Raw genomic sequence first — 20,017 nt, forward strand, 5'->3', positions numbered from 1 at the left:
AAGCCAGTAGGGTCGTCTAGGTTTAGGCTCAGCTTCGGGTCAGTGTAAGAGGAGGCAGTGTTACCGTGGGAGTTGACATGAAGCAAGGGGAGCAAGCCGGTGCGGAGCGTCTAGGCAGCCTTGCTTCTCTTACCTATAGGAAATTAAGAGTTGGCAACATTACATAGGAGGTGACATTACTTTACTTTTTCTTTCACAATTCTATGAAAATTGCTTTAGTTATGTTTGTATCTTAGATGTAAAATTTCAAAATTTCACTGATACAGTCATATGGAGAAAAAAGCCACAACTTTATTTTGAATGATATTGAGATAATGTTAGTGTTTTCATCCGATGGTTAGGTTAAGGTTAGAAACACTCAATTCATTGGTTTTCCTGCTGATCCCTTCATTGCTGTAGATCATAATTGGAAAAAAGTGTCATATTTTGCCGAGAAATAACGACATCGTCTGGAAATTAGTAATTTTCCTTAATCTTTCCTTTTATTATTGGTATAGTCTAAGCTGTATCTTAAATGTAGATTCCCTAAGTTCTATTAAGGCATGATCGTTAGGAGAGAAGAGATGACTCCTAATTGTTACTATTGGTATATTGTAAGCTGATTGAATGGAAAAGTTAACCTTGCCTTACTGGACATGTTGGAGCTAGGTGGGCAATCCTGCCATCATAACTTTTAGTGACATACACTTGCTCACACTTGTGTACATATTTTATTTCACTGACTGTGGGCTGATACAATGAATTTCTTTTTTATTTGAGTTTTTTTTTTTTTTTTTTAGATATGTGAGTTTAAAGGACTAAAACCATAATCACTTAAGGGGTAGAGAACGGTCTCACTATGAAGGGGCCAGTGTAAACCTATATATGTTGTGGGGCCTTGATGCAGAAGTGTGGCCACCTATGTTGTGCCTAAGCTCCTGGGGTATGAGCCTCTCCATGTGGGATTGCCTGCCTGGTACATACATAGATAGATAATTCAGTCAGCATAGTTATATGGAAGTGTTTATGTGCGTGAAGCCTTTAATGCTTTTCCTTTATTTATTTTTATTTATTTATTTATCTTTTTTTTTTTTTTTTTTTTTTTTTTTGTCTCCTGAGCTACATTTACGCTGGTGTGGTTAAGTTGGCTCAGAATGACCTTGCCCGGCTGATCAAGCTCCACATGCTGCCGAGCTCCACATGGTGAAGGGGCTGGCGGTGCCCGACGAGCCTCCCCAGGAAGTGGAGAACAGAAAGAACTCTCCCTCGCAGAGCTCCCACGACGACCGCTCCAGTTCGCACCCCAAGAGGAGGAGAAGAAAAACAGCGACGGGGCGGCCGGGGAGCAGCACGGCACCAACGCCAGCCCGCCCACCTCCCCAAGAACCTCCTTCTACCACGCTCCCTCTGAGATCCACCGGGATAACTCAAGGACACACAATGAGGAACACGTTTGTGAACACAGAACTTTAAAAAAGCATAGACAAATTAGAGCACGATGTGAGTAGTGATGCAAAGTCTACTGGTGACCTGAATCCCGACCAACTCAACCTCGACAAGCCATGCTCTCCACTACAGGTGACGTCCCTCTTCGAACAAACTGTTACGTTAATGCATGAATGTTGATTGATTGATTTTACACATGTATGGGATCGTGTAGTGGTAAAGGAGGGAAGGACTAACCAAAAAAAAAAAGAAGTGATAAAGAAATCGAAGAGCTCTTGTTTAGGGAGCAGCACATCAGTGGGCCTTCTTATATATATATATATATATATATATATATATATATATATATATATATATATATATATATATATATATATATATATATATATATATATATATATTGGTCTTGGCCAGTACACCTCTCATATAGGAAAAAGAGTGTAGATCGAATGCTCAGGATTTGTGAATTAGCATAGGAAAAGACTCAGGGACTGTATTTATTAATCTGGGTTCAACTGAAGAGCAAGGGGTTCGATTAGGATCAGCCAGTGTTAGGGACTTCGCAGACTGGTGTATTAATTGCAATAAAGCCTGTAATATATTTTTAAGTATGATATATCCATTTATCTATATACAAGGCTGGATATCTCACATGGGGTGGCCCAGGCAGAGCATCACACACTCACACATCATTCACACTCTTAGTCCTGTCAGCCCTTGATGGAAAGAAACAGTATGATAGTGTTACAATTTTTTTTTTTTTTTGTGTGTGTGTGCGTGTATGTGTGTGTGAGGGAGGGGGGAGAGTAAAGTTTATTTATTTATTTTCTTTATGTATTAATTTGAGAGACAGAAACAAAAACAGAGACAGGAAGTAGATGTTTGTGGCTTCAGTACATCCTTTGTAGTGAATGTTTGAGCTGCATGAGGCCATGAATCACTAGCAAGAATCAAGAGAGAGAGAGAAATCTGGGCAGCAGAATAGGATGTACAAGTCAAGAGTGCTTGCTGTGGAACAGAACTGCCTGGGACGAGCATATGAGGTGGCAGGATGAAATGAGTGAGAGCATTGAAGGCAAGATGAAAGAGTGAGAGCACTGAAGGTGTGACTGGAAACTCCTACTCTCTAATGTATATATATATATATATATATATATATATATATATATATATATATATATATATATATATATATATATATATATATATATATATATATATATATATATATATATATATATATATATATATATATATATATATATATATATATATATATATATATATAATTTTTATTTTTTTGTTTTTAAATGTTTACCAAAAAATCTAAATTAACTTCAATCAACATTTCAGAGAGTAGGAATTCTTCTTCTAATATAATATTATAAGCTGCAATAGCCCATATTTTTGTAACATGAATAGCAACGGAGGAGATATTTTTCATATGGCAAAATCCACCATTTTGAGATATTGCGCGTTAAAGTTAAAAAAAAAATTGTGTAATTACCTAATGCAGTTAGGGAGTTGAAATTCACAGAATATATACTTCAAGATATATGTAAAAAAGCAGACAGAGATTCTTTTAGCTACTCTGATTGATTGGTTTTGTACATAGGCCGAGAGCGATTAATGATGTCAGGCTTACTTAATTAACGGTCTCTTGGGGGGGGAAACAAAAATATTATTATATTTCGCTATATTTCGCCATATTTCTAAGAAAAAACAGTGTTCTGCCGTTTAAAATAAATAAAATACTAGTGAAATACATATCTGATGCAGATACATTGATTATTAGTTGGATTTACATTTTTTTTTTTTTTCGTAAATAAATTCTGGGGAAATTTGTTGTATCTAAAAATTTCCCATTTTCTAGCTATATGTAGAACGAGAACCGTAGATTTTCACACAAGCTGCTATAGAAAGCCTAGGAAGAAAATAAGTAGTTAACATGAGCTCTCTCAAAACTCAAAAGTTTTGTACAGTGAGGGTGCGGGAAAATGAGAAACTACGAAAATAGCTGTTGAAGATAGCTAGAGATACTGCATTGCAACAGATCACATGATGTTGAAAGTATTTGAGTTAAACAAGGAAATTACTAAAGGCAATAATTCCTCTGTCACAGTCATACATTCTGGGTAGACTGTGGACATAATTAGAGTGAAGCATCAGAAACATTAGTGAATGAATCACTGAAATAAATCACCTGACACTGAGGGCTAACGGCTAACCTCACTCTCACCGCTGCAATGTTGCATCTCTAGCTGTCTTCTACCGCTATTTTCATGCTAACTGCTCTTCTGATCTTGCTAATTGCATGCCTCCCCTCTTCCCGCGGCCTCGCTGCACAACACTTGCTTCTTTCTCTCACCCCTATTTTGTTCACCTCTCTAACACAAGAGTTAACCAGTATTTTCAATCATTCATCCCTTTCTCTGGTAAACTCTGGAACTTCCTGCCTGCTTCTGTATTTCCACCTTCCTAAGACTTGAATTCCTTCAAGAGGGAGGTTTCAAGACACTTAACCATTAATTTTTTACTACTGGTTTGACCCTTTTATGGGACTGTTGCCCTTGGCCAGTGTCCCTCCTACACGGCTGGGCTGATACGAGCTCATATTTTAAACTGAGGAGCACTTGGCTCATGAATTGTTCCATCTGCAAAACTGCTTTTATCTCCTCGGCTGTAGTGGCTTCCTCGGCCTTCAGCCACCGGTCCAGTTTAAGAGCGACCTCTCGAGCCATCCCGAGATAAATAACACCGGGGGCGTTTTGTGATCCTGCGAAACCTTTCCTGGTACACACCCGGACTTAGACGGGTTGATCCTAACACCGCTTCCTTTATCACTTCATAATCACTCGCTTCTTGCTCACTCAAATTCACATATGCCACTTGGGCCTTTTCCTTAAATTTAGACGGGATCAGTAATTATTATTTTTTTTTTATGTAGGAAGGATACTGGCCAAGGGCAACAAAAATCTAATAAAAAAATGCCCACTGAAATGCCAGTCCCATAAAAGGGTCAAAGCAGTGGTCAAAAATTGGTGGATAAGTGTCTTGAAACCTCCCTCTTGAAGGAATTCAAGTCATAGGAAGGTGGAAATACAGAAGAAGGCAGGGAGTTCCAGAGTTTACCAGAGAAAGGGATGAATGATTGAGAATACTGGTTAACTCTTGCGTTAGAGAGGTGGACAGAATAGGGGTGAGAGAAAGAAGAAAGTCTTGTGCAGCGAGGCCGCGGAAGGAGGGGAGGCATGCAGTTAGCAAGATCAGAAGAGCAGTTGGCATGAAAATAGCGGTAGAAGACAGCTAGAGATGCAACATTGCGGCGGTGAGAGAGGGGCTGAAGACAGTCAGTTAGAGGAGAGGAGTTGATGAGACGAAAAGCTTTTGATTCCACCCTGTCTAGAAGAGCAGTATGAGTGGAACCCCCCCAGACATGTGAAGCATACTCCATACATGGACGGATGAGGCCCTTGTACAGAGTTAGCAGCTGGGGGGGTGAGAAAAACTGGTGGAGACGTCTCAGAACACCTAACTTCATAGAAGCTCTTCTAGCTAGAGATGAGATGTGAAGTTTCCAGTTCAGATTATAAGTAAAGGACAGAACGAGGATGTTCAGTATAGAAGAGGGGGACAGTTGAGTGTCATTGAAGAAGAGGGGATAGTTGTCTGGAAGATTATGTCGAGTTGATAGATGGAGGAATTGAGTTTTTGAGGCATTGAACAATACCAAGTTTGCCCTGCCCCAACCAGAAATTTTAGAAAAATCAGAAGTCAGGCGTTCTGTGGCTTCCCTGCGTGATATGTTTACCTCCTGAAGGGTTGGACGTCTATGAAAAGACGTGGAAAAGTGCAGGGTGGTATCATCAGCATAGGAGTGGATAGGACAAGAAGTTTGGTTTAGAAGATCATTAATGAATAATAAGAAGAGAGTGGGTGACAGGACAGAACCCTGAGGAACACCACTGTTAATAGATTTAGGAGAACAGTGACCGTCTACCACAGCAGCAATAGAACGGTCAGAAAGGAAACTTGAGATGAAGTTACAGAGAGAAGGATAAAAACCGTAGGAGGGTAGTTTGGAAATCAAAGCTTTGTGCCAGACTCTATCAAAGGCTTTTGATATGTCCAAGGCAACAGCAAAAGTTTCACCAAAGTCTCTAAAAGAGGATGACCAAGACTCAGTAAGGAAAGCCAGAAGATCACCAGTAGAGCTGCCTTGACGGAACCCATACTGGCGATCAGATAGAAGGTTGTGAAGTGATAGATGTTTAAGAATCTTCCTGTTGAGGATAGTTTCAAAAACTTTAGATAAGCAGGAAATTAAAGCAATAGGACGGTAGTTTGAGGGATTAGAGCGGTCACCCTTTTTAGGAACAGGTTGAATGTAGGCAAACTTCCAGCAAGAAGGAAAGGTAGATGTTGACAGACAGAGCTGAAAGAGTTTGACTAGGCAAGGTGCAAGCACGGAGGCACAGTTTCGGAGAACAATAGGAGGGACCCCATCAGGTCCATAAGCCTTCCGAGGGTTTAGACCAGCGAGGGCATGGAAAACATCATTAGGAAGAATTTTAATACGTGGCATGAAGTAGTCAGAGGGTGGAGGAGAGGGAGGAACAAGCCCAGAATCGTCCAAGGTAGAGTTTTTAGCAAAGGTTTGAGCAAAGAGTTCAGCTTTAGAAATAGATGTGATAGCAGTGGTGCCATCTGGTTGAAGTAGAGGAGGGAAAGAAGAAGAAGCAAAGATATTGGAGATATTTTTGGCTAGATGCCAGAAATCACGAGGAGAGTTAGATCTTGAAAGGTTTTGATATTTTCTGTTAATGAAGGAGTTTTTGGCTAGTTGGAGAACAGACTTGGCATGGTTCCGGGCAGAAATATAAAGTGCATGAGATTCTGGTGATGGAAGGCTTAAGTACCTTTTGTGGGCCACCTCTCTATCATGTATAGCACGAGAACAAGCTGTGTTAAACCAAGGTTTAGAAGGTTTAGGACGAGAAAAAGAGTGAGGAATGTACGCCTCCATGCCAGACACTATCACCTCTGTTATGCGCTCAGCACACAAAGACGGGTCTCTGACACGAAAGCAGCAGTCATTCCAAGGAAAATCAGCAAAATACCTCCTCAGGTCCCCCCAACTAGCAGAGGCAAAACGCCAGAGGCACCTTCGCTTAGGGGGATCCTGAGGAGGGATTGGAGAGATAGGACAAGATAAAGATATGAGATTGTGATCGGAGGAGCCCAACGGAGAAGAAAGGGTGACAGCATAAGCAGAAGGATTAGAGGTCAGGAAAAGGTCAAGAATGTTGAGCGTATCTCCAAGACGGTCAGGAATACGAGTAGGGTTTTGCACCAATTGCTCTAGGTCATGGAGGATAGCAAAGTTGTAGGCTAGTTCACCAGGATGGTCAGTGAAGGGAGAGGAAAGCCAAAGCTGGTGGTGAACATTGAAGTTTCCAAGAATGGATATCTCTGCAAAAGGGAAGAGGGTCAGAATGTGCTCCACTTTGGAAGTTAAGTAGTCAAAGAATTTCTTATAGTCAGAGGAGTTAGGAGAGAGGTATACAGCACAGATAAATTTAGTATAAGAATGACTCTGTAGTCGTAGCCAGATGGTGGAAAACTCGGAAGATTCAAGAGCGTGGGCACGAGAGCAGGTTAAGTCATTGCACACATAAACGCAGCATCCAGCTTTGGATCGAAAATGAGGATAGAGAAAGTAGGAGGGAACAGAAAAGGGGCTACTGTCAGTTGCCTCAGACACCTGAGTTTCAGTGAGGAAAAGAAGATGAGGTTTAGAAGAGGAGAGGTGGTGTTCTACAGATTGAAAATTAGATCTTAGACCGCGAATGTTGCAGAAGTTAATGAAGAAAAAGTTGACGGGGATGTCAAGACACTTAGGGTCGTCGACGGAAAGGCAGTCCGACCTGGGGACATTTATGGTCCCCTCCCCAGATGGGGACTCCGAGGCTGGTGTAAGAGACGCCATGATTTTAAATTTTTTGTGTGAAGGGTGTGTGTGTTATTAGGTGCTTGTAGTTTTGTGTGGAGGAAGAGAGTTGTCTTTAGAGGGCAGGCTGTGACTACCCCCTTGTGTTGTGAGACACAAAGGGAAACGTTCAGTGAGGTCACAGCTGGGTTTAATGATAAATTCACAGCACCCCCTGTGATAAAGATGCCCAAACATCTTCATCCCATCCCCTCAACTTTGCATTTTTTTTTTTTTTTATTGAATGAAGAAGTTTTCTTCCTCCCCTTCCACAAAGTTAGGCACACTGATTACCTTTCCCTCTAAATACCCGTTGCCTTGAGCACCATTTTCTGCCCTGGCCTTATTTACTTTATTTCTGCTTTCAGCTCTAATATTTTCTTATTCAATCTCCTTCTGTATTTGCCGCAGCTCCACTTCTTTCTGCATTTGCATTTGAAGTTTCATTAATTCAAATTTTTCACTACTAGAAACAAAGTTAGGCACACTGATTACCTTTCCATCTAAATACCCGTTGCCTTGAGCACCATTTCCTGCCCTGGCCTTATTTACTTCATTTCTGCTTTCAGCTCTAATATTTTCTAATTCAATCTCCTTCTGTATTTGCCGCAGCTCCACTTCTTTTTGCATTTGCATTTGAAGTTTCATTAACTCAAATTTTTCACTACTAGAAACGCCATATGTTCCACCAAGAGCACCCAGATTTGTCTCACTCACCCCGGCACTTTCCTCTGCATTCTCCCCATCATTATCCTCACTTTCATCACCATCATTTTCAAACCAGCTCCTCTCCACGAGAGCATTTTTTAACTCCAACTACATTTCCTCCTTCTTCTTGGATTTCAACTCCACTTAGAACCTTTCAGCCACAGGACACATTTCCTCCCTGGTAAGTGTGTACAAATCATGCACACTCCTCGACAGAAGGAACGCCTCAACACATTTATCAGCCATGATTACAATCACTACACTCCACAAAATATTTCTCCAAATATTACACCACTGAGTATTCAAAAATACCTAAACAGAATACACCTTCACACACCAATACCGTCACCACAAAATAACATACACAAGAAATATATACACAGTTTTAAAGAAATATTTCACAGTGAACTCCTCCCAATGACAATCAACATGTAACACTCGTTACACTCCACAAATGTTCAAAAATCCCGAACAGGTCCCCATATTCTGTTACGATCTCTACTTACTTACGATCGTACGATCCCGGTTATCTTTCCAAGAAAGTGGACGTTACACTGATCCCGGAAAGTTTTAAAGGATTGGATTTTTAAAGGCTTCAGTGCCTACCCGACCTATCCACATAGGTGAGAGGATGTAAATCGCCAGATGTATACCGTCTCACCGTACTTTTACCTTGACACGGCACACCTAGAATCACCTCTAATACCAAATCAATGTTTGGGGAGTAGAAAACACGATTATTCTATGTTACAACCATACATATTAATACTAATGATAATTCACAAACAACATGAGGTAGTACACGTTAATACATGACGTTCTCGTCACTTCACACAAACAAGAACCCATTTACACCTCCACCAGTCACTGAAATATTTCCCTAAACCGCAAGAATTTACGCAGACGCCATCACTGCATCCCCAAACAATAAATCCCGTGTTTCCTCCCCTCACTCCTCACCAGACGTCATCATAATCACCAAAGATCACTCACAACACCATAACATCATCCCTAAAATCACCAAAATACCAAAACACCAGCTTCCAAGGTCAACACCACAGCCTCCACTCACAAAATGGCTGCCAGTTTGACCTATGACCCCCTCGAAACAGCGTCGCCAGCACAATTCACTAACCGAATTTCAGCGGACAAGAGCTCTTGGTAACACAAAAGACTAACTTGATCCCGGATATCAAGGTTATACCGCCACACCACTGATGCCTCCACACACTCCATCACCTATCCACACCATAATTTCTCCCTGAGAGACACCTCTCCTCCGTTCTACCTCACGACCTAAGGCGCTCTGCCTTCCCCTCTTTCGAATGTGTTGTTGCCCACTCAAGCCCCTCTTGTTTCAACATATATCCACCTCAATTATACTTCCTCTCTTATACATACAAAGATATGGAGAAAGTTTTAGGGAAAAAAGAAAACAATATTACAAAAAAAGTAGTATCTTGAGTGTTTTTCTTTTTTTTTTAGCATTATACGTACCAAAACGCTAAAAAGCATAGAAAAAAACTTTGTTGGGAAACAAATCCTCTTTATCCAAATCATGTGTTTTGAGCGTTTTTCTTCCATAGAAATATGTTAAAACACATACAAAACAATTTTCTGGAGAAACAGAACAAAAAATTTAACAAAATTAACAGAATTAACAAAAACGTGTATTTTGAGGATTTGGAGCTTGTTAGGTATTAAAACGCCAATATTCATCGAAAAAACCTTATATGGAATAATAAAACAATATTAAACAAACAGATTAATTATAAATTAATTACGCTAAAACACATAATATATGGATAAAAAGAATGAAATTTTATAAATGTGTATTATAAACGATTACCACCATGTTAGAGACCAGAACGCCAAAATTCATACAAAGCACCTAATACGAAGAATCAGAACAACAGTGCTAAAAACGCGTAATATGACTGTTTTTAAGGTTGTTAGGTACAGAAACGCTAAAACGCATGTAAAGTATCTTTTATGGGTAAAGAAAGGTTAACAAAAACGTGTGTTTTGAGTGGTTTTGAGCTTGTTAGTTGCCAAAATGTGAAAATGCATGCAAGGCACCCATTACTGGAAACAAAACAATATTAACAATACTAACATATTAAACGTATAATATGAGTGTTTTTTTCACCTTCTTAGCTACCAAAATAACAAAATATATCAATGCAACTTTATATGGATAAACAGTAAAACAAAACAAAAAAATCGTGTATTATGAGGCATCACCACCACGTTAGGGACCAATACGCGTAAATGCCCTCAAAACACCGTATAAGAAGAATCAGAACAAGATTATTTAAAATTTGTATTATGAGTGTTTTTTTTTTTTTTTTAGCTTTCTTTGGCAACAAAAAATTTCATGTTCATGCAAATGTGAAAAGAAAACATTATTACCAAAAAATCGTGTATTTTTAATGATTTTCAGCCCTATCTCTAAATTATGGAAAATAAGAAACTATTAAAACCGTTTCTTTTGAGTGTGTTGAGCTTTCGTACAAAAACACTAAAACGTATATCAAGCCTTTTTTTTTTTTTTGAAAAACAACAGTTCTTAAAACGTGTGTTTTGAGGATTTTGGAGCTTATTAAATGTCAAAATGCCAAAAAGAATGCTATGGAGTAACGAGACGATATTACCAGAAACGTGTCATTTGGGAGTTAATAAGTGTAATTATTAGGCACCAAATCTGTAAAGAAAAAAAGCATGGAAAACAACAGATATGGGAAAACAAATTAACAATATCGAAAAAAAGTTTGTTTGTATGATACCAAACGCTTGTATGGTCTATTAACAGTGGTGTTCCTCAGGGTTCTGTCCTGTCACCCACTCTCTTCTTATTATTCATTAATGATTTTCTAAACCAAACTTCTTGTCCTATCCACTCCTATGCTGATGATACCACCCTGCACTTTTCCACGTCTTTTCATAGACGTCCAACCCTTCAGGAGGTAAACATATCACGCAGGGAAGCCACAGAACGCCTGACTTCTGATCTTTCTAAAATTTCTGATTGGGGCAGAGCAAACTTGGCATTGTTCAATGCCTCAAAAACTCAATTCCTCCATCTATCAACTCGACACAACCTTCCAGACAACTATCCCCTCTTCTTCAATAACACTCAATTGTCCCGCTCCTCTACACTGAACATCCTCGGTCTGTCCTTTACTTATAATCTGAACTGAAACTTCACATCACATCTCTAGCTAAAACAGCTTCTATGAAGTTAGGTGTTCTGAGACGTCTCCGCCAGTTTTTTCTCACCCCCTCAGCTGCTAACTCTGTACAAGGGCCTTATCCGTCCAGGTATGGAGTATGCTTCACATGTCTGGGGGGTTCCATTCATACTGCTCTTCTAGACAGGGTGGAATCAAAAGCTTTTCGTCTCATCAACTCCTCTCCTCTAACTGACTGTCTTCAGCCTCTCTCTCACCGCCGCAATGTTGCATATCTAGCTGTCTTCTACCGCTATTTTCATGCTTACTGCTCTTTTGATCTTGCTAACTGCATGCCTCCCCTCCTTCCGCGGCCTCGCTGCACAAGACTTTCTTCTTTCTCTCACCCCTATTCTGTCCACCTCTCTAACGCAAGAGTTAACCAGTATTCTCAATCATTCATCCCTTTCTCTGGTAAACTCTGGAACTCCCTGCCTGCTTCTGTATTTCCACCTTCCTATGACTTGAATTCCTTCAAGAGGGAAGTTTCAAGACACTTATCCACCAATTTTTGACCACTGCTTTGACCCTTTTTATGGGACTGGCATTTCAGTGGGCTTTTTTTTATTAGATTTTTGTTGCCCTTGGCCAGTATCCTTCCTACATAAAGAAAAAAATGATACCAAAACGCTAAAATGCATAGAAACCATCCTTTATAGGAAAGGAAAACAGCATTACCAAAAACGTGAGATTTGAGTGTTTTTTTTTTTTTCAGCTTCTTACGTACCATAACGCAAAAAAAAAAACATGAAAAGACGTTATTTTGAAAACAAAATAATTTTATCAAATTCGTGTCTTCTTGCTTTTCTCAGCTTCTTTAGTACTAAAATTTTAAACACTTACAAAACACCTTTTGTGGAGAAACAAAAACGTGTGTTTTGAGTGTTTTGTATGTAAAGAAGTCTATAAGAAGAATCAGAACAACAGTGTTAAAAACGTGTAATATAAGTGTTTTTTTGGTAAACCACATTATATTAAAAATGTTATTTTATTAAAATTACCAAAACTGTGTGCTTTTAGTGGTTTTTAAGCTTCTTACGTACCAAAAGGCTAAAAAGCAAAGAAAGCACGCTATATTAGGAAACAAAACATCTTTATTAAAATCGTGTCTTTTTCAGTGTTTTAACGTCAACGTACAAAAAAAAACGATAAAACGTACAAAATTATCTTTCTGGAGAAGAACATTTGTGTAAACGTGCGTTTTAAGTGTTCTTGAGGTTTTTAGGTAACAAAAGCCCAAAATGCATACAAAACACTGTATGGGTTAACGAGATGTTATTGACGGAAACGTTTCACTTGTGTGTTTATGTACGTATTAGGCACCAAAACACTGAGAACCATGAAAACACTCTATATGGGAAAACAAAACTTTATTGAAAACATGTCTTTTCAGTGTTTTTGAGCTTTATGTAACAAAACGGAAAAAAAACACTAAAAACACCCTTTTCAGAGAAAAGAATATTATATATATATATATATATATATATATATATATATATATATATATATATATATATATATATATATATATATATATATATATATATATATATATACATACATATCGAGTATCTCTGAGCTTGTTATGCATCAAAAACCCAAAATGAATGCAAAGCATCATATATATAGGGTAACGAGACGATATTACTACAAAATTTGTCATTTGAGTTTTAACGTCACTAAAACGCTAAAAAAACAAACGCGTCTTTTAACGTTTCTTTTTTGTTTACCTTTTTAGGTAACAAAATGCTAATAAAAAAGAATAGAAAGCACCCAATATGAGAATATAAATTATATTAACAGAAAACGTATATTATGAGTTTTTTTTTTTTTTTCCAGTTTCTTAGTTACGAAAACGCTAAAGCATATAATAGCACTCTATGTAGAGAAAAATAACATTACGAAAGAACGTGTATTATGAGTCATTATCACAATGTTACGGACCAAAACGCCAAAATTCATATATATGTCATATAAAATGTCATATATATATATATATATATATATATATATATATATATATATATATATATATATATATATATATATATATATATATATATATATATATATATATATATATAGGAAGAGGCAGTAGACACCTGCCGAAACGATAATTACTCCCAGTGAGGTCTAAAACACTGTTCAGGGAACGCTGTGACCTCACTGAACGTTTCCCTTTGTGTCTCACAACACAAGGGGGCAGTCACAGCCTGCCCTTTAAAAAAAACTCTCTTCCTCCACACAAAACTACAAGCACATAATAACACACACACCCTTCACTCAAAAATGTTTAAAATCATCATGGCGACTCCTACACCTGCCTCGGAGTCCCCATCTGGGGAGGGGACCATAAATGTCCCCAGATCTGACTGCCTTTCTGTCGACAACCCTAAGTGTCTTGACACCTCCCTCAACTTTTTCTTCATTAACTTCTGCAACATTCACGATCTAAGACCTAATTTTCAATCTGTAGAACACCACCTCTCCTCTTGTAAACCTCATCTTCTTTTCCTCACTGAAACTCAGGTGTCTCAGGCAACTGACAGTATCCCCTTTTCTGTTCCCTCCTACTTTCTCTATCCTCATTATCGATCCTAAGCTGGATGCTGCGTTTATGTGCGCAATGACTTAACCATCTCTCGTGCCCACACTCTTGAATCTTCCGAGTTTTCCACCATCTGGCTACGACTACAGAGTCACTCTCATACTAAATTTATGTGTGCTGTATACCTCTCACCTAACTCCTCTGACTAAAAGAAATTCTTTGACTACTTAACTTCCAAAGTGGAGCACATTCCGACCCTCTTCCCTTTTGCAGAGATCTCCATTCTTGGAGACTTCAATGTTCACCACCAGCTTTGGCTTTCCTTTCCCCTCACTGACCATCCTCGTGAACTAACCTACAACTCTGCGATCCTCCATGACCTAGAGCAATTGGTGCAACACCCTACTCGTATTCCTGACCGTCTTGGAGATACGCCCAACATTCTTGACCTTATCCTGACCTTTAATCCTTCTGCTTATGCTGTCACCCTTTCTTCTCCGTTGGGCTCCTCCGATCACAATCTCATATCTTTTTCTTGTCCTATCGCTCCAATCCCTCCTCAGGATCCCCCTAAGCGAAGGTGCCTCTGGCGTTTTGGCTCTGCTAGTTGGGGGGACCTGAGGAGGTATTTTGTTGATTTTCCTTGAAATGACTGCTGCTTCCGTGTCAGAGACCCGTCTTTGTGTGCTGAGCGCATAACAGGGTTCTGTCTTGTCACCCACTCTCTTCTTCTTATTCCTTAATAAGGCATGGAGGCGTACATTCCTCACTCTTTTTCTCGTCCTAAACCTTCTAAACCTTGGTTTAACACAGCTTGTTCTCGTGCTATACATGATAAAGAGGTGGCCCACAAAAGGTACTTAAGCTTTCCATCACCAGAATCTCATGCACTTTATATTTCTGCCCGGAACCATGCCAAGTCTGTTCTCCAACTAGCCAAAAACTCTTTCATTGACAGAAAATGTCAAAAACTTTCAAGATCTAACTCCCCTCGTGACTTCTGGCACCTAGCCAAAAATATCTCCAATAACTTTGCTTCATCTTCTTTCCCTCTTCTGTTTCAACCAGATGGCACCACTGCTATCACATCTATTTCTAAAGCTGAACACTTCGCTTAAACCTTTGCTAAAAACTCTACCTTGGACGATTCTGGGCTTGTTCCTCCCTCTCCTCCACCCTCTGACTACTTCATGCCACCTATTAAAATTCTTCGCAATGATGTTTTCCATGCCCTCGCTGGCCTAAACCCTCGGAAGGCTTATGGACCTGATGGGGTCCCTCCTATTGCTCTCCGAAACAGTGCCTCCGTGCTTGCACCTTGCCTAGTCAAACTCTTTCAGCTCTGTCTGTGAACATCTACCTTTCCTTCTTGCTGGAAGTTTGCCTACATTACACCTGTTCCTAAGAAGGGTGACCGTTCTAATCCCTCAAACTACCGTCCTATTGCTTTAATTTCTTGCCTATCTAAAGTTTTTTTTAATCTATCCTCAACAGGAAGATTCTTAAACATCTATCACTTCACAACCTTCTATCTGATCGCCAGTATGGGTTCCGTCAAGACCGCTCTACTGGTGATCTTCTGGCTTTCTATACTGAGTCTTTTTCATCCTCTTTTAGAGATTTTGGTGAAACTTTTGCTGTTGCCTTGGACATATCAAAACCTTTTGATAGAGTATGGCACAAAGCTTTGATTTCCAAACTAGTCTCCTAGGGTTTCTATCCTTCTCTCTGTAACTTCATCTCAAGTTTCCTTTCTGACCGTTCTATTGCTGCTGTGGTAGACGGTCACTGTTTTTCTCCTAAATCTATTAACAGTAGTGTTCCTCAGGGTTCTGTCTTGTCACCCACTCTCTTCTTCTTATTCATTAATGATCTTCTAAACAAAACTTGTTGTCCTATCCACTCATACGCTGATGATACCACCCTGCACTTTTCCACGTCTTTTCATAGACGTCCATCCCTTCAGGAGGTAAACATTTCACGCAGGGAAGCCACAGAACGCTTGACTTCTGATCTTTCTAAAATTTCTGTTTGGGGCAGAGCAAACTTGGTATTGCTCAATGCCTCAAAAACTCAATTCCTCCATCTATCAACTCGACACAACCTTCCAGACAACTATCCCCTCTTCTTAAATGACACTCAACTATCCCCCTCTTTTACATTGAACATCCCCGGTCTGTCCTTTACTCATAATCTGAACTGGAAACTTCACATCTCATCTCTAGCTAAAACAGCTTCTATGAAGTTAGGTGTTCTGAGACGTCTCCGCTAGTTTTTCTCTCCTCCCCCAGGTGCTAACTCTGTACAAGGGCCTTATCCGTCCATGTAGTGAGTATGCTTCACATGTCTGGGGGGGTTCAACTCATACTGCTGTTCTAGACAGGTTGGAATCAAAAGCTTTTCGCCTCATCAACTCCTCTCCTCTAACTGACTGTCTTCAGCCTCTCTTTCACCGCCGATATGTTGCATCTCTAGCTGTCTTCTACCGCTATTTCCATGCTAACTGCTCTTCTAATCTTCCTAACTGCATGCCTCCCCTCTTCCTGCGGCCTCGCTGCATAAGACTTTCTTGTTTATCTCACCCCTATTCTGTCCACCTCTCTAATGCAAGAGTTAACCAGTATTCTCAATCATTCAACTGTGGTAAACTCTGGAACTCCTTGCCTGCTTCTGTATTTCCACCTTCCTCTGACTTGAATTCCTTCAAGAGGGAGGTTTCAAGACACTTATTCATCAATTTTTGACAACTGAATTGACCCTTTTATGGGACTAGCATTTCAGTGGGCATTTTTTTTTTATTGAATTTTTGTTGCCCTTGGCCAGTGTCCTTCCTACATAAAAAAAAAGCAAATTGCAACAATAATTATAACACTCCTAAAAACGTGTAATATGAGTGTTTTTGAGCTTTATACGTAGCAAAAAACGCCAAATTGCATGCAAAGCATCCCATATGGTGTACCAAGACGATATTGCCAGCAGCATGTGTTAATATAAGCATATTAGGCACCAAAATGCTAAAAAGCATGAAAAAAAATACACTTTATATATGGGAAAAAAATCTCGAGGTGTATTTTGTTAGGTACCAAGATCGTAAAAATGCATGGAAACTACCATATATGGGAAAGGAAAGATATTAACAGAAAACTATGTTATGAGTATTTTTTAGCTTCTTAATTACCAAAACGCTAAAACACATAAATAGCACTGTATATGGAGAAAAGTAAACGACATTACTGATAACATGTATAATAAGTGATTAACACCAATTTAATGATCAAAACGCAATAATTTATACAAAACACCCTATAAGAAGAATTAGAACTACAAAGCTAAAGACATGTAATATGAGTTTCTAGGGTGATTCGTCCGCGGGTGAAATGTCCCGGTTGATTCATCGCCGGGGTATTCATCCCTGGAGGACCCGAACCCTAGGGTTATTTGTCCCCAAGGGTGATTCGAAGAAAGTGAAAAACACTCATAATATAAGTTTCTGTTAATATCGTTTCGTTTCCCATTTTCGAAATTTTGCATTAATTTTTAGCGTTTTGTACCTAAAAAAAATAAAATACACTCAAGACACGTTTTCGATAATGTTAGTTTATTTTCCTATATAGGGTGTTTTCAGTGCTTTTTAACGTTTTCTTGCTTAATGAACTCAATAATACCCAAATGACACGTTTCTGTTGATATCATCTCGTATTGGGTGCTTTGCATGCCTTTTTATCTTCCATAATAGTACTTTGTATGCATTTCTTGCTTTTTGGAAATAAACATGCTCAAAAATACACAAAATATACGTTTTTCATAACGTTTTTTCTGGTATTGTAGTCTCGTTCCCTAATATAGAGTGCTTTGCATGCATTTGGGCGTTTTCGTACCTAACAATCTCAAAAACACTTAAAACATACATTTTTGTTAATGGAGTTTGATTTCTCCAAAAATGTTTTGTATGCGTTTTAACGTTTTCGTACTTAAGAACCACAAAAAAAAAAAAAAACAATCTAAAAATATAATTCTGATAAAGTTATTTTCTTTTTCAATATAACGTATTTTCCATATATATATATATATATATATATATATATATATATATATATATATATATATATATATATATATATATATATATATATATATATATATATATATATATATATATATATATATATATATATATATATATATATATATATATATATATATATATATATATATATATATATATATATATATATATATATATATATATATATATATATATATATATATATATATATATATATATATATATATATATATATATATATATATATATATATATATATATATATATATATATATATATATATATATATATATATATATATATATATATATCAGCTTACGTACGTAAACGCTTTATAGCGTTTACGTACGTAAGCTGAAAAGCACCAAAAAAAATTCTTTCTTTTTCTTTCTTTTTTTTTTTTTTCTTTTTTACTTATATGAGGTGCTTTGCATGCACTTTAGCAAGCTGGTACATAAGCCGAAAAAACCAGTCATATTACACGTTTTTACCACTGTTGTTCTGATTCTTCTTATAGTGTGCTTTGTATACACGTTTTTGTTTTTTGTTTTTTTTTGGTAATGTTGTTTTGTTTCTCCATATAGAGTACTATTCATGTGTTTTGGCGCGTAAGAAACTGAAAACGTTCATAATACACGTTTCTGTTAATATCCCTTCGTTTCCCACTTTGCATGCATTTTTAGGGGGTTTTGGTATCTAAGAAACTTAGACATTCAAAATACACATTTTTCGTAATGTTTTTTTTTTTTTTTTACATAAAGTGTGTTTTTCATGTAATTTATAGTTTGGGTAAAGTAACTCAAAAATACTCACAAGATGAGTTTTATATAATGTTTTGTTTTGTCATATAGTGTGTTTTCCATTCTTTTCAGCGTTTGGTGAGTAAAACACTTATAAAATCCCAAATGACACGTTTCTGATAATGTTTTCTCTTTACCCAATAAGTGTTTTGCATGCATTTTGGCGTTTTGTTACCTACCAAGCAATATAGTGTGTTTTCCAGTTTTATTTTTTTTTTTTTTTTAGCGTTAGGTGAACAAAACGCTTATAAAATCACAAATGACACGTTTCTGATATTTTCTCATTACCCAATACATGATGTTTTGCATGCATTTAAACTCACGTTTTTTTTTTTTTTTTTTTGTTAATGTCGTTCTGTTTCTCCAAAAGGTTGTTTTATATGCGTTTTAGCATTTTCGTAAGCAATAAACTCAAAAACACTTTAAAGACATGAAAGCAAGCATTATGTAAAACGTGTATATTGAGTGTCTTTGAGCTTATTAGGTACCAAAACGCTAAAAATGCATGAAAAGTATTCATTATGAGAAACGAAACGTGTATCAACAGAAACGTGTAGTAGGATTGTTTTTCACATTCTTAGCTACCAAAACGCTAAAACACATGAATGACACTTTATATGGATAAATAGAAGAACGTTACTAGAAACGTGTATTATGAGCAATGTTAGGGATCAAATCACCAAAGCGCATACAAAAGAACAACATGAGAAGAATAAGAACAACACTTCTAAAAACGTAATATGAGGGTTTTTTTTTTTTTTTTTTAGGTACCGAAACGTTATAGTGAATGATAAGCATCATTTACAGAAAAAGTCCTTAAGTACCAACACACTAAAAATGCATGGAAATTACGCAGTATGGAATATATATATATATATATATATATATATATATATATATATATATATATATATATATATATATATATATATATATATATATATATATATATATATATATATATATATATATACGAGTATATATATATATATATATATATATATATATATATATATATATATATATATATATATATATATATATATATATATATATATATATATATATATATATATATATATATATATATATATATATATATATATATATATATATATATATATATATATATATATATATATATATTAACAGAAACATGTATCATATATACATATTTTTTCAGCTTCTTAGGTACAAAAATGCTAAAACGCATGAATATGGAGAAATATTAAGTCATTACCAAGAAACGTG

Source organism: Scylla paramamosain, chromosome 11, assembly GCF_035594125.1.
Source record: "Scylla paramamosain isolate STU-SP2022 chromosome 11, ASM3559412v1, whole genome shotgun sequence".
Classification (NCBI taxonomy): domain Eukaryota; kingdom Metazoa; phylum Arthropoda; class Malacostraca; order Decapoda; family Portunidae; genus Scylla; species Scylla paramamosain.